A 16,537-nucleotide genomic window follows, 5' to 3' on the forward strand; every position below is an offset into this window, starting at 1 on the left:
AGGATGGTAAACTACTCACCAGCTTCTCCTCCTTACTGCCTCCCTGGGTGGTTTGTGAAGTTTAGTTATTGTTGTGCTTTCTCTCACCCTGATGTCCCTGGAAGGAGGGACAGCTGGTTTAAGGAGCACCCAGATCTACATGTTCAGGCCACTGTAGTTGACCCTCTCTGGCCATGCAAGGGTGGTCCTCTCTGGCCTGGATTCTCTGGACACTCAAAGGTCCTCCCTCCAACCCTGACCTTGTCTGCTGTTATGACCATATCCAGCGCTAGGAGCACAGGCAGATATTGATACTGTTATGGTTTGAACTACATCCCCAGCCCCCTACATTCATATGTTCAAATCTTAACATCCAGTACCTCTCCTATCAACCTTATTTGGAAATAGGACCATTACAGATGTCATTGGTTGAGATGAGTTTATCTTAGAGTAGGGTAGACCCTTAATCCACTACGACTGTTGTTGTTTAGTGGCTAAGTTGTGTCCAACTCTTTCATGGCCCAATGGACTATAGCTCCCCAGACTCCTCTATCCATGGGATATTCCAGGCAATAATACTGGAGTGAGTTGCCATTTCTACCTCCAGAGGATCTTCCTTACCCAGGGATCAAACCCACATCTCCTGCAGTTCCTGCATTGGCAGGATTCTTTACCACTGAGCCACCTGCTCTTTTTAAATGGTTGCATGGTATTCTACTATATGACTATGTTGCTGCTGCTGCTGCTAAGTCTCTTCAGTCGTGCTCGACTCTGTGCGACCCCATAGACGGCAGCCCACCAGGCTCCCCCGTCCCTGGGATTCTCCAGGCAAGAACACTGGAGTGGGTTGCCATTTCCTTCTCCAATGCATGAAAGTGAAAAGTGAAAGGTAAGTTGCTCAGTCATGTCCAACTCTCAGCGACCCCATGGACTGCAACCTACCAGGCTCCTCCGTCCATGGGAGTTTCCAGGCAAGAGTACTGTAGCATAATGTATTTAACTTTCATTTTATTAAGTTCCCTGAATGGGATGGACCTTCTAGAAATGGACAATAGTATGACTAATTAGTCGTAAGTCAGTTCCAGACCCACAAACATAGAAAATAAACTTAGGGTTACTAAAAGGGGAAGACTGGACCGAGGGAAGGGATAAATTAGGAGTTTGAGATTAACATATACACATTACTATATATAAAATAGATAATTATCAAAGAACCATTGTGTAGCACAGGGAATTCTACTCAATATTCCTTGTGAAAGTGAAAGTGAAGTTGCTCAGTCATGCCTGACTCTTTGCGACCCCACGGACTGTAGCCTACCAGGCTCCTCAGTCCATGGAATTTTCCAGGCAAGACTCCTAGAGTGGGTTGCCATTTCCTTCTCCAGGGGATCTTCCCCACCCAGGGATTGAACCTGGGTCTCCCGCATTGTAGGCAGATGCTTTACCATCTGAGCTACCAAGGAAGCCCCAATATTCCTTAGTGACCTATACAGGAAAAGAGGAAATATATATATATATATATGTATAACTAATAATTTTGCTGTATACCTGGAACTAACACAACATAGTGAATTAACTATACTCCAGTATAAAATAAAAATTTTTTTGAAAAGAACAAAAACACAAGTAAGTGGGTTTCCATCTTCTCACGTCTGCAGCCAGGACTGGTGGTGTGTGCATGTGTGGGCTTGTAAGTCTGTAAGGGAAAATGCACAGTCCAGGGTCCTCAGAAAATGCCCACAGGTGGAAAAGAGGGCAGAATTCACAGCCACTCAGCAACCTCGGCCCTGGTGAGCATCTGAAGTACTGACTTCCTCTTAGTCCTCCTCAGAAAGGGGTGGGAATCCAAGTCAGACGCCGAATTTCGAATCTCACATGAGCCAGACATGACATTTTTATCACTCAAGATACAGAGGTCACACAAGTAACTGAAATGAATCTATAAGCAGAAATTTACACTGTTTGCAAGAAACCGATGGATAGTCAGTGTTCTGAGAGAAGGTGGGAATCACCAAGTTTGAAGTTTGAGACAATGAAGACCCTCCATGAGAAAAACAAAGTCTTTATTTAAAAAAAAAAAAAACGTAGACGATGCGGATTTCTGTTTTTCAAAGGGCGGAGTCAGCGCTGGTCTGCTGCATTCCTTGCCCCACCGCAGCTCTACGCGCACTGCCAGCCGCACAGATGCCGCCGGGAGACCAGCGAGAGGACCAATCAGGGCAAGCTGTGATGTGGACCGAAGGCTCTCCCCGTTCTCTTGGCAGAGGCCGCTGGAAGGGCCGTCAGATGTCAACAGCTTTCCATCGCTCCTGTGGGCCGGGGAGTGAGGCGTGGTTGCAGGGGCTTGCTGGCATCTGGACCACTCTCTGGCCTCTTCCACAATCGCTCACTAGAGCCCTCACGCCCTCGTGCTGCCCGGTCCTCCAGAAGCCTTCTTGGATGTAGAACCAAGTGCTACTCTGGCCTCTTTTAATTCAAGGCAGGGCTCCAGAAGTGGAGGGAAGCACTTTCATAAAATAAACATGTCTTTCTGGCCATTTGCAGAATGAGGAAATGCCCTTGACATACTATGGAACTTCTTGTCTTGAGAGCCTCTGAATGAAAGAAGGCATTTAAATCTGTCCATGCATCATTTCGTTACGTAGTTCAAAAAAGAATTACTTTATAACTCTCCCAATGTGGGTAGATGATCAGGTCTGTCCTGCAAAATTACCTATAAATTGCAAGATACAATAGGAGATGTCAAATATTTCACATACATAATTTTTTTTTGGCTACACCAGGTGGCATGTGGGCCAGACCTGGGATGGAACCCAAGTCCCTTGGAAGCATGGAGTCTTAACTGCTTGACCACCAGGGAAGTCCCCATAAAAATTGTTTTGAGAACTTGTTTTGTACAGAAGACTTTCTCTATAGAATTTGCTGATAGGTGAAATAACCAGAAGACTAGTGGTGTTTGGTGTTTTTTTTTTCCCCTTTCATCAGCTCTTCAGTTTGTTCATTTCCTTTGAACTGAGAAATGGATATATAATCCAACAAAGCCATGAATTCAAAACCCTTTTGTCAAGTGCAAGAATATATTAATGATCTGGCAAGCAGCAAATAAAGTGATGGACAGGGAAGCCTGGCCTGCTGCAGTCCATGGGATCACAAAGAGTCGGACACAACTTAGTGACTGAACAACAACAAGCAACAAACTTCCTTCCTAGCTCTCACTTGACTAAGCCAACAACACTTATGAGCACACTTCCGCTCTACTGGGAGGTGAAGTGGTTTAGAAACTCAAGGAAGCAAGATCAGGCTGGCAGCTCTGAGTGGATGGTCTAACTTTGTTACATGGGGAAATAGATACTTCAAAGCAGTGGATACGGGGCAAATAGACACTCCAAATGCAGTGTGTTGCAACATGAAATGTAATATTTATGGTTTATTTTACTCCCTGGCAAGATAGATAGATATGGATACAGATATAGATATGAATATGGATATGGATATGGATATATCTGGGCTTTCCTGGTGGCTCAGAGGTTAAAGCATCTGCCTCCAATGCGGGAGACCTGGGTTCAGTCCCTGGGTTGGGAAGATCCCCTGGAGAAGGAAATGGCAACCCACTCCAATATTCTTGCCTGGAGAATCCCACGGATGGAGGAGCCTGGTAGGCTACAGTCCATGGGGTCGCAAAGAGTCAGACTCGACTGAGCGACTTCACCTTCATAGATATATCTTATAATTTTATCTGGGGAACAAGAAAAGGCATGGTTTCTAACTCTAAGGGACACGACACTGTATAGCTCCCTAACTCATAAAATGACACTAACTACACAAGAAAAGACAAGTTTTGAAGGCATGTATAATTGGTACCATAGGAATTGGGTGATAAATCAAACACACTCAAAGTCTAGAGGATTACCAACTTTCTAACTTTATAACCTCACATTAAGTGACTTCATCCATTCCATGACTTACCTCCCCTCCATTTTCAGGAATCCACTTTGCCTGAAATACTCAGAACGCTTCCATTTTAGATGCAGTAACTAAAATTCACCACTGTCTTAACACAAGTTTCAGTCCCTCTGGTTATCTTTCTCTTGCACAGCTTAGTCTACACTCGTCTTAAGGAGAATTTTGTGTCTTCTTAACTTCTTAATCTTCTTTCCTTCTGTCTTCAACCCGTTCTCTCTATAACCAGTTCTTATTTACCTTTATTCAATACTATGTCATCTAGAGTCTCGCCCCTGTGTCTAATGCAGGCATAGAAACATTAAAACTTCAACCTATAAATAAAATATTTAATTGATCTGCTTGCTTGTGACCTTCCCCAATGTAAGCAGCAGGATAAGATGGTCAACCACTGCATGAGAAACCTCTCATGAATGAAGACACCAGATTCTTTTCTTGTTTGTTCAGAAGCCTCAATCTAAGTATCAGACATGACTTAGCAACAGAAAACAACAACAAGTATCAGATAGGAAAAGGTGGGAAAGATATATGATGATTTAGAATTTGTTTAATTTTTTTTTTTTGCTTACCCAAGGTGGGGTGGGGGTGGGGGGTGGAAATTCCATCTGGAGAGGAGAAGAATGGGAAGCAGAGAAATGAGACATGTGTGTGTCCTGGGAGAAGCAAGGTAGTAGCCTCTTTGGTAATAATTCCCTGTTCGGGGATCTGAAGGCATAGAGTAAATACTCAGTTTCCATCTAGATCCCTAGAGGAAGTGAGTCTTGTATAGGAAACTTGCTACCAGAATGGCCTCAGAGCACTAGAATAGTGTTAGCTGAAGTGTTACTAGGGAGTAGTGAGAGGCTGGGGTCTTCTGCAGCCACTAGCAGGAAAGCATCAAAAATTCCCTAATCCCCTTTTAGCCCCAGAAGAAGCTGAGCTAGGCTGGTAGTTCTCTAGGGGCACAGGCAAACAACGTGAGCAGAGGCTGAAAAAGAAGACACAGCCAGGGGCAGCCAGGAAAGATCAGATGTTATTTCAACAGATGCCATGTGGAGATATCACCCCTGAAAAACAGTTAGGGGTGGGAGCAGATGAACGGGTGAAGCACAGAGGATTCTTTTCTAAAAATATTTCCTTTATTTGCCTGTGCCTGATCCTAGTCGTGGCACACAGGATCCCTTAATTGTGGCATGTGAACCCTTAGTTGTGGCATGTGGCATCTAGTTCCCTGACCAGGGTTCAAACCCTGGCCCCCTGCACTGGGAGCACGGAGCCTTAGCCACTGAATCGCCAGGGAAGTCATGCAGAGACTTCTTGTACTTGAATGGTTTCATAATGATAGATAAATGTCATGATGCATGCATTTTAAGTCGCTACAGTCACTCTGACTCTTTGCAACCCCATGGACTATAGCCCATCAGGCTTCCCCGTCCCTGGGATTCTCCAGGCAAGAACACTGGAGTGGATTGCCATTTCCATCTCCAGTGCATGAAAGTGAAAAGTGAAAGGGAAGTCGCTCAGTCGTGTCTGACTCTTCGCGACCCCATGGACTGCAGCCTACCAGGCTCCTCCATCCATGGGATTTTCCAGGCGAGAGTGCTGGAGTGGGGTGCCATTGCCTTCTTCAAATGTCATCATATATTTGCCCAAATCCATAGGGTGTACAATATCAAGAGTGAACCGTAAGGTAAACTATGGAGTCTGGGTGATTATGATGTGTCAGGGTAGGTTCATCAACTGTCAGCAATGCTCCGTCCTGGTGGAGGATGTTGTGTAGGGACAGCAAGTCTATGGGAAATCTCTGGACCTTTCCTTCAGTATTGCCATGACCTAAAACTACTCTTTAAAAAAAAGACTTAAATTCTGTAAGAATAAAGATAAAATAAAAAAAAAAAAAAAAAAAAAAAAAAAAAAAAAAAAAAAAAAAAAAAAAAAAAAGACTTAAAAAAACAGAAACAGCTGGGACAAGTTACATCTCAGTGTAGTACAACATTGAACTGAAGATCCCAAATGTTGACCAGATACCCCAACTCTACTGTATGGCTGCCATAACCCTGTGAAAACTCCAGGAACAGGAGGAAGAAGGACAAAAAAAAAAAAATCCTAAACTTACCTGAATTTGGACCTAAAGTGACCATGATCTATACATGAACAAATCTGATGAGCTGACCTGGAATTATGAGATCAAGTTTCTTGCCATAAAAAAGGAATAAGAGATTCAAGATACAAACTGAATTAAGTTATAGGAAAAAAATATGTATCTTGTCCCATACCAGCTTTGGGAATTCAAATTTTCACTTACCACACTGCATTGTCTTTCTGATGTGCTGACCCTTCAAAACCTCAATCTTTTTTTATATTTTTAATTAATTTGCTTTGTATTGGAGTATATTTGCTTTACAATGTTGTGTTAGTTTCTGCTGTACAACAAAGTCAATCAGCTGTATGTGTATATAAATATACACACACATATATATATGGACCTCCCTCCTACCCACTTCAGTCTTCCAAATTTTCTCCTTCTAATCACAGGCTGCTGAGTTCTGGGGAAAGAAGGCACACACAGCAAAGGAGTTTGGAGAGCTAGGAGGTGAGGAAGGTGGGCTTTGAATTCTGCCTTCCTTTGATGGGCAAGTTTAGAAGGAGGGGCAATACAATAGAGCTAATAGCTTTATGGAAGATTACAGTTTACAGAGGAGGCATTTTACACGCATTAGCACGCTCAGCGCTCACAATAACCTGGGAGGGAGCTAGACACCCCTTTCTGCTATTGACCAAGGTCAAGCAGCCTGGCGGCAACAGAGCCTAGACTTTTCTGACTAAATCTCGCATTCATTTCATTCTCCCATGCTCAGGATTCTTCTCTGATGTCCAAAAGCTTGCCTTTGGTTGATTCAAGTGTCCTGTGGCTCATTTGGTGAAAAGTTAGGTTTCACCTTCTGAATTCTATTTGTTATAGTGACTATTGTTCCCATTTTACAAATGGGTAGACTGAGGTGCACTCAATTCAGGTCACTATTAAGACATTAATCACTATTAAGACATTAAGCCTGGACTGAAAGCAGTTTTTCTGCTTCATGGTGTGGTGACCTCGCCATTCTATCCTGCTAATAGTAAGCCGTAGGAGCACATTATTAATGTTATATGTTTAGAGAAGTAAAATACTGCCTTATTCATGGGGAAAAATGGATGGCTACCTGAACTTGTTTTCCTTAGACTTTTGTGAGTGTCGCAGATACATCCTAATACAAAACAGAGTTCTATTTTATTAGATTCTCATTTCTTTTCAACAGACTTTGCTAAAATTACATATTTTAACGAAAAATTGAGACATACGAATGTAATTCCTGTGAAAACACCTAAAGTAAGCAAAGCATTGCTCTCTAAACAGGAACTGTTTCAAGTCAAATGCTGATGACTGTTAAGGAAACCAATTTCTCAGTATTAACTCGAAAATCAGCAAATTCGTCAGTTGGTTTTTAAAATCACTTCTCCCTGGTTTCCTTTCCCTCTTTTGATCATTTTGCTTCACTTGCAGTTTGATGTCTCACTCCTGGCTCTCTTGTCTGCAAACTCCGTTTAGTGCAAAGCTTTGCAGAAAAAAAAAAAAAAATCTCTTATTTGACCATGAACTTTCGATGATCTAGTTAGCGTTACTGTCAAGCTTCCCGCGGTCTTTTTGAAAAGCAGGACTTGTCCGTGCTGCCCTCTGGCCAACTTCAGTGGGACTAAAACACTCGCAAGAGCCATCAAACTGCCTGACGGCTTGTCACCAGCGAGGCTCCATTAATTTACACACATTTTCCACTGTTTGGCATCTACCATGATAACTCTTTTCTCTTCCAAGCAGCTCCTGTTTGCATTTAACACTTGGGTTAATTTTCATCAGAGTTTAAATTTAGCCATCAGTTATTTCAGGGGAGCTGTCAGCCAACATATGGAGAGAGAAGGGGGAAAAAAATCCTTCTGAATTTATAATAAAGTGGAATCTGTTGAATGTGAAACAAAAACCAGCTGCGATGGAGGGAGGCCCCGGCGGGCAGAGCAGGGTCAACGAAGAGTTGCCGAGTGGATTAGCTGCGCTATTCACCGGAGCCGCATCTGGGCACCTCCGAGCTTCTTGATATATCAAAAAATGATGGAAAGACACAGTTCAATTTGTCCCCCTTTTATAAAGGATAATTAACCTGTCAGTCTTGCTACTTTAACAACTTCATTAAATGGGAAGCGAACTGGGTGCTGAGAAGTCTTGTCTTTCTCCAAAAGGAACACAGGGCACATGTATAAATGGGGGAAGAGGAAGGAAAACACACGCACCCCGAGAATACCGTCTGGTTCCTGAAAAATGGAACATGCTCCTTCCAATTATGTAATAATCCCGACTTGACTAGGACCTGCTCGAAGTAATTTTTCTGAACTCAGAAGGCAGAGGAAATAATGTCACAGCCCAACTAGGCCAGAGAAGCACACCATTTAAAAATTGAGGTTATGGGGTTTCAGATGTTGTTGGGCCAAACTATCTAAGACCGAAAGTGATGGCTACTAAAGGTGAACAGCATTTCACAAGTAATAAAAGGAAATGAAAACAGATCTCCCTCAGTCCTCGCCCCTTTCCCCCAGCACCTGCTCACAAGGGCTGCCGCCTATATTAACTGGGCAATAAATCCTTTCTTGACTACTATAAAGAGTCCAAACTTTTAAATGCATTCATTCAAGAAAAAAGCACACTTACACATCATTTAAGTGTTTGAAACCTTAAGTCATCCTAACTTTCTTTTTTAAAGCCAGCATCCTGTATATTTCAAGTAACTGACATAGTACTGTAGTTTAATTAAGATTATCACTTTCTTTTTAGAAATTCTACTCTGTGTAAATGAGCCGAGAGGCACAGTAAAAAACTTAACTATAAAATATTTTTCAAATTTTGTTCAAATCAAAATTGCATTATTTCCAATTGAAATGGTTTTATGAGGCTGGCAACTCTGTTCTGTAATATCACATCGAGTGATTACAAAATAATAACTTATCACAAAGTAAATTATAAAAAATTTTCAACTAGCTAGAGTAAGGATAAAATGTAACATGATTTTCTTGTGAACATAGTTGGAAATTCTGAAAGTGATCATGTAATTCAAGAAAGGGACTATTTTATATGAAAAAGCAAACTTTGAATAACTAAAAATACAAACTAATTTATATCTTCTCAATTTCTCTTTTGTTAATTTTTTCATGAGATTACAAAGTATTTTGTAAAAGCTAATATTACTCCTTTAAAGTTCATAATTCCAAACTTAATTTATTTTGTAATTGTTATGAACTATGACTTTTTACTTTGAATTCATTTATAATGTTTCATTTTTAGTAATTTGTGAACACACTAGAAAGGCGAAAAGAAGTTCATTATTATATTTAGTGTAAGGGATGCTATTTAAATGAAAATCTTTCAATTTTATGAGTGAATCTTAGAAAAGAGAGTGACAGTGTTATTCATGAAAATATTTGCATGCTTTTTTGATGGAGTAATGGCAACCCACTCCAGTATTCTTGCCTGGAGAATCCCATGGACGGAGGAGCCTGGTGGGCTACAGTCCACAGGATCGCAAAGAGTCGGACACGACTGAGCGACTTCACTTCAAAATTCACCTACTTTTATCTTATTTGAAACAAGACTTGGTACAGCTCCTAGGATAGTTAAACAACTACAGCAGTTCTGCAATTAATATTTTAAAGCATAGCTAAAGTTTTTCATACTTTTTATAATGAAAATAGCCTAATTTCATAGAAACAATCACTTAAAAAAATAAAGAGGGAGATGACCATTTCTAAGGATCAGCGGTGTTCAGAGGTTTTCAGAGCACATTTGGTTTTATCATATTAGTTATAGGATTTCTATTTACCTCACCTAGCTAAGGATTGTATCTATCATAAAGAAGACAATTCATCTTTGCTACTATTTTTGGAAAGAGAGCTGGTCCTTAGTGGTCTCCAAAGTGACTTTCTCCTGGACTTGCCTGTCTCTCCACTTAGACAATAATTAAGATGATCCGTTTTGTATGGTTCCGACTTAGACCTCTGTCTGCATGCATTTGCAGAGAAGAATTAAAAGCTTTGTTAGTTCTTCCCCCACCGTATTGTAAAAAGGGGACCCGTGATTCAGAGTGGCAAATGTTCTTGCCACTGGTGCTTTTCCAAGTCTTACGTGATCTCAAAAATCATGGTGGCAGACATGCTACCATGAGTGCTTTTCTGCCGCAGTGACACCGCACCATTTTATAGATCGCGTTTGGCAGGTTTGCTTGCCATGTCTTTTAGAGAGAAGACCCAAGGGCCATTGAGATTAGCGGCACCTCGCCCGTGTCACCCTCTCCAGCTGGTCTGGCACCAGGGGCATTGCAGACTGAAAAGGAAATGGCTCTGATTCCGTCTGCACTAATACTGGTCGACTGCAAACGTTAAGAAAAGCGGCATCGGTCAGAGCCTGTTGGGCATTCTCTGAACATAAATGAAAAGCAGCAGGGAGAGGGGAGAAGGTTTTAAAAGGAGATTAAATCCTACTTTAGGGTCCAGAGGCAGGTTCCTTTGACTGTGGCCCTGAAAGAAGTTACAGAATTATCCAAAGCCTGATGGTAGAAACCAAGTGACTCCACTTACCCACATATTCCAAATAGTAAACATGACTGCCTGAATGTCCATGCAGGCTTGCCAGGCAATCATCTCTCGCAGTTTGGAGTGTACACACACATCCGACTGGATCAAACTTTGTTTTGAGTGAAGAAAATGTTTTAATTCAGCTGTGAGCATCCTTTTTGTTACTTATTCTAAGACAACAAAGCCCTGCTAATTTTAGAGAGAAAAGAGATGGAGTCAAAAGCTAAAATGAGCTAGTCCCACCAAATAAACATGGGGAGAAGCTCACTTTCCTATTGTAACAGCAATGTTTAAATTGCCTCAGATTTAATCACTGTAATTTAGTCATTTTGTGAATGTAGGTCAGCCATTTGTTGGCAGTGATGTTTTCTTATTTAAAGAGCATTTTTTTCCACTAACAACCTTCAAATCTGCAGCCAATGTATTCCAAAGAAGTGAGACTGATCAATGAAGCATAAATATAATTAGATCTCCTTATATGCAGCACAAGGGAAACCATCTACAAAGAGTTCTCTGAGCCTGATTTTAAGATCGAGTCCTCTCTGTTTGTGCCTGCATTAGTAACTGAGAATGAAGTGGTGGTTATAACAGATGTGACTTGGGTGTTGGCAGCAACTGTGAAAACCTGTTATCTTCATTTCGTGATTTTCTTTTTCTTATGTTATCACCAGATTATGTCATAAAAGTTACCCCTGCTACCATCACTGCCACCAGCAGAATACAAGTAGAGGAGATATCATCTTGGTAGTTTAAGGGTTGCTTGTCTGGATATTTTTTGAAACCATTCATTTGGCTTTGTGGTTACATAGAGAGCCACACAGAGCTGCGAGGTACACAGGGTTGCAGAGTAAGAATTAAAATCCATGTGTCTTAATACAAATTACAATGCGAATGCCTATACTGCTTTCCATTTCTTTCACTCACATTTTAGAAACAGAGAAATAGTAAGATTTCAAATCAGATCACCAGCTCACCAGTATCGTCCTAAATTTGCAAAGACTCATTTCTTTTTGGGAGGCCAGAGGTGAATTAGCTTCTCCTGGGTAAGAGAGGAATTGAAACTCTTCTTTGGTAGTAGAATTGCAGATTAGGAACTCAATGTGGTTTTGAATCAAACAATAATAATGATGTCATTTGCCCATGACATGTTTTGTAGCTTTGAAAGTACAACTTTGTCTTATTATTTGAGACCTTGGTTTTTGAAAACCTTCTGTTTAACAAAGTTGAGGAGAGATTGTTTTGAAATTGTGATTAATTCACACACGCTCATATTTTGGGCTGGCCAATGGCGGGCTTTTCAGGGCACTAAGTTCCATTTGGTTTCAACGGTTTCTCTTTGCTTCATTGTGTGATAAGTAACTAAAATTCTATGTGGCAAAATATAGCCACCTTATAGGTAAGAACTTTATAAATTTTCATATCCTAGGGCTCATTTCTATAAACTTCTCATCTTTTAATTTTTATTTTTTTAAGTTAAATTTTTAATTGAAGTATAGTAGCTTCACAATATTATATAAGCTACAGGAGGACAGTATACCAATTCACAATTTTTAAAGGTTATACTCCACTTATGATTATTATAAAATATTGGCTATGTTCCTGGTGTTGTACAATCTGTCCTTGTAGCTTATTCTGTACACGATAGTTTGTAGCTCTTTGTCTAAGGCTCATTTCCGTCAGTTTCTCATTTTTGTAAGTGTTTCTCAACTCACTATCTGTTAGCCAACCTAGTAAGCGCCGTGGGGCATCTTTTGTTAACTGAATGTTCTAGATAAATAAGCACGTTTCTGTTTGTTGTTGAATTAGGCACCGGAAGTCCCACCTTATGTGACCAGGCACCTGCGTCTCCCTTCGCATGTGGATATATAGTGATCCGGAAAAGGCAATGGCACCCCACTCCAGTGATCTTGCCTGGAAAATCCCATGGATGGAGGAGCCTGGTAGGCTGCAGTCCATGGGGTCGCGAAGAGTCGGACATGACTGAGCGACTTACCTTTCACTTTTCACTTTGATGCATTGGAGAAGGAAATGGCAACCCACTCCAGTATTCTTGCCTGGAGAATCCCAGAGACAGAGGAGCCTGGTGGGCTGCTGTCTATGGGGTCGCACAGAGTCGGACACAACTGAAGCGACTTAGCAGCAGCAGCAGCAGCATGTACAGAGAAGCAGTGAAATAGACAACTCTTTCTTATGGGTTGAATGGTATCCACACTCCCAAGTATGCTGAAGTCCTAATCCTTAGTATCGGTCATTGTGATCTTATTTGAAAATTGGGTCAGTGCAAATGGAGTCAGGTTAAGATGACACAGAAAACAAACTATGATTACCAAAGGGGAAAGGGAGGAGGGTGGGGTAAATTAGGAGTTTGGGATTAACAGATACATACCGCTGCTGCTGCTGCTGCTGCTAAGTCACTTCTGTTGTGTCCGACTCTGTTCGACTCCATAGATGGCAGCCCACCAGGCTCCCCCATCCCTGGGATCCTCCAGGCAAGAACACTGGAGTGGGTTGCCATTTCCTTCTCCAATGCTTGAAAGTGAAAATTGAATGTGAAGTCGCTCAGTCTTGTCCAACTCCTAGTGACCCCATGGACTGCAGCCTACCAGGCTCCTCTGTCCATGGAATTTGCCAGGCAAGAGTACTGGAGTGGGTTGCCATTGCCTTCTCCAGATACACACTACTGTATATAAAATAGATAAGCAACAAGGACATATTGCATAGCTAAGGGAATTATATTCAGTACCTTATAATAGCATATAATGGAAAAGAATCTAAAAAAGGTAATATATATGTATAAACTGAATCACTTTTCTATACACCTAAAACTAACACATTATAAATCAAGTATATTTCAATTTAAAAAATAGGAAAAATTATATGTATGTGTATATAAATATATAATATAGTATCCTAAAATACTATACAATTATAAGAAAAAAACATTTAAAAATGTTCAGGCTAATTTGGAGTTAAGAAATGCAAAAAGACAAAATGATTGTCTGAGGAGGTCTTACAAATAACTGAGAAAAGAAGAGAAGCTAAAGGCAAAGAAGAAAAGGAAAGATATATCCATCTGAATGCAGAATTCCAAAGAATAGCAAGGAGAGATAAGAAAGTCTTCCTCAGTGATAAGTGCAAAGAACTAGAGGAAAACAATGGAATGGGAAAGACTAGAGATCTTTTCAAGAAAATTAGAAATACTAAGGGAATAATTCATGCATAGGTGGGCACAATAAAGGACCGAAATGGTATGGACCTAACAGAAGCAGAAGATATTAAAAAGAGGTGGCAAGAATACACAGAAGAAAAATACAAAAAAAGATTGTCATGACCCAGATAACCATGATGGTGTGATCACTCACCTAGAGCAAGATATCCTGGAGTCCGAAGTCAACTGGGCCTTAGGAAGCATCATTATGAAAAAGCTAGTGGAGGTGATAGAATTCCAGCTGAGCCATTTAAATCCTCAAAGGTGATGCTATGAAAGTGCTGCACTCAATATGCCAGCAAATTTGGAAAACTCAGCAGTGGCCACAGGACTGGAAAATGTCAGTTATCATTCCAATCCCAAAGAAAGGCAATGCCAAAGAATTTTCAAACTACCACACAATTGCACTCATCTCACACTCTAGCAAAGTAATGCTCAAAATTCTTCAAGTCAAGCTTCAACAGTATGTGAACCAAGAACTTCCAGATGTTCAAGCTGGATTTAGAAAAGGCAGAGGAACCAGAGATCAGATTGCCAATACCACTGGATCCTAGAAAAAGCAAGAGAATTCCAGAAAAACATCTACTTCTGTTCATTGACTATGCCAAAATCTTTGTGTGGGTCACAGCAAACAATGGAAAATTCTTAAAGAGATGGGACTTACCACCTTACCTGCCTCCTGAGAAATCTGTATGCAGGTCAGGAAGCAACAGTTAGAACTGGACGTGGAACAACAGACTGGTTCCAAATCGGGAAAGGAGTATGTCAAGGCTGTATATTGTCACCCTGCTTATTTAACTTCTATGCAGAGTACATCATACAAAATGCCAGGCTGGATGAAGCACAAGCTGGAATCAAGATTGCTGGGAGAAAGATCAATAAGCTCAGATATGCAGATGACACCACCCTTGTGGCAGGAAGTGAATTGGAACTCAAGAGCCTCTTGATGAAAGTGAAAGAGGAGAGTGAAAAAGCTGGCTTAAAACTCAACATTCAAAAAATGAGTATCTTGGCATCCAGTCCCATCACCTCATGTCCAGAGGGACAGTTTGATCACAGAGACTGATATGCATAAGTGAATGCTAAATGAAGAGGAAAGCAGAGAGGAGGTGATGCCTCTACAATCTAAGGAAACGCCAAGGATTGCCACCAGAAGCTAAGGGAGAAGCGTGGGCAGAGTCCCCTGCAAAAGCCCTCAGAAGGAATCAGTGTTGCTCATACCTTGATCTCAAACTTCTGTGAGATAATAAATGTCTGTTTTTTTAAAGCTATCCAGTTTGTGGGTACTTCCTTCTAGCAGCTTTAGGAAACAAATACACTTGGCTTACATAGGATTTCTACACAATGGCCTTTAATTAAATGGCTTCTGTCTCAACTTACAACAAAAAGGAAAACGGTGTCTTTCTTGTTTGTTTTTCTCACTGGCACAAAGATACATATGTTCGGATTATTATACAAATGTTGTAAAGAAAACATATTAATTTTAGAGTACTTAAGGAAAAGCCATTTTTGTCATGTCTTTTTTGTACTCTGCAAATAAACTGAATGCTAATGATAGCCCTGGACTGAATATTTTACTAGAGATGATGCAAGATATAATCTTTTATGGCAAAGGTGAATAAAAGGAAAATACAGGTGTGCTTATTGGATGGCACTGGGGTTCCTGGGAAGATGTCTGCGGGAAGGGAGCTAAGAGTAGGCAGTGAAGGTTGAAGCTTGTTTCCTCTGAATCAATTAAAGCAGCTCCTGTTTTAGAGCTGTTTTCGTGGACAGAAGTCCTGCATAAGCTTTCTTTTCAAAATGGGACTGAGCTGCTTTAAATAAATGAAACCATTTCTTTGGCACTGTTTCCTGCCATTATTCTTCAGAACTGCCAGCCCTACAGAGCTATAGGCCTTAGTTAGATAAGTAGGTAGAGCAATCTAAAAGTTAATTAAAATATCATTTTTTTTTAGATCACTCAATTTCTAATATCCCTTAAAATCACTGGATGAAAGTCTGGACATATCTAAATCCACGCTGATGAATGAATGCTTCTGCTACTCATATCACTGGTTTTATTGCCTTCAAACCTTTTGGAAGAGTTAAATTCATTTGCTGGTATATTTATTTTCTGATCTGAAAAACAAAAGGATCGCCTGGCTCTGTGAACCCTCTACTCATCGATTGTCCCTTTCTTAAAAATGTTTTCTAGTAAACGATTTCCCTCCTTCTAACCTTAAATAACATTTGTATATTTTAAGACCAAATCTGCTTTCTGAGGTGTTAATTTCAGATCCTTAGCGATCAGTGTTCTTTGTTTAAACTAAAAGACTATGTAATAAACACTGATTATAACGAGGGCCCCTGGTGTTCTGCTCACCACCTGAATGGATCTGACTCTCAGCCAGTCTTGACTGTATCAAACAGTTGTGCTATATTGAGCTGTGCCCAACATTCAATCATTATGATATAAGGCCAACCACTTTCAGATTCCAATTCTTTCCCGATTCTTTAAAATATGGCCCTTTAGCCTCAACCAGGTCCCTCTCTCCACCCTCAACTATTCCTTGACTTCATTCCATGTATTCCTGACTTTGTGTATTCACTTAGGGCTCTGCCTACATACAGATCAAACACACTGATCAACAGCTCCTTCTATATTTTAAAAACTCAATCCCAAATTCCTTAAGGTGAACCCAAGCTTCTTTGTCTGCCCCCTTTCTTCTCTAAAGAAGTCAAATGTTTGACAGAGTCCATGACAACATGAGAAGAGGATGC

Source organism: Capra hircus, chromosome 16 (genome assembly GCF_001704415.2).
Source record: "Capra hircus breed San Clemente chromosome 16, ASM170441v1, whole genome shotgun sequence".
NCBI lineage: Eukaryota > Metazoa > Chordata > Mammalia > Artiodactyla > Bovidae > Capra > Capra hircus.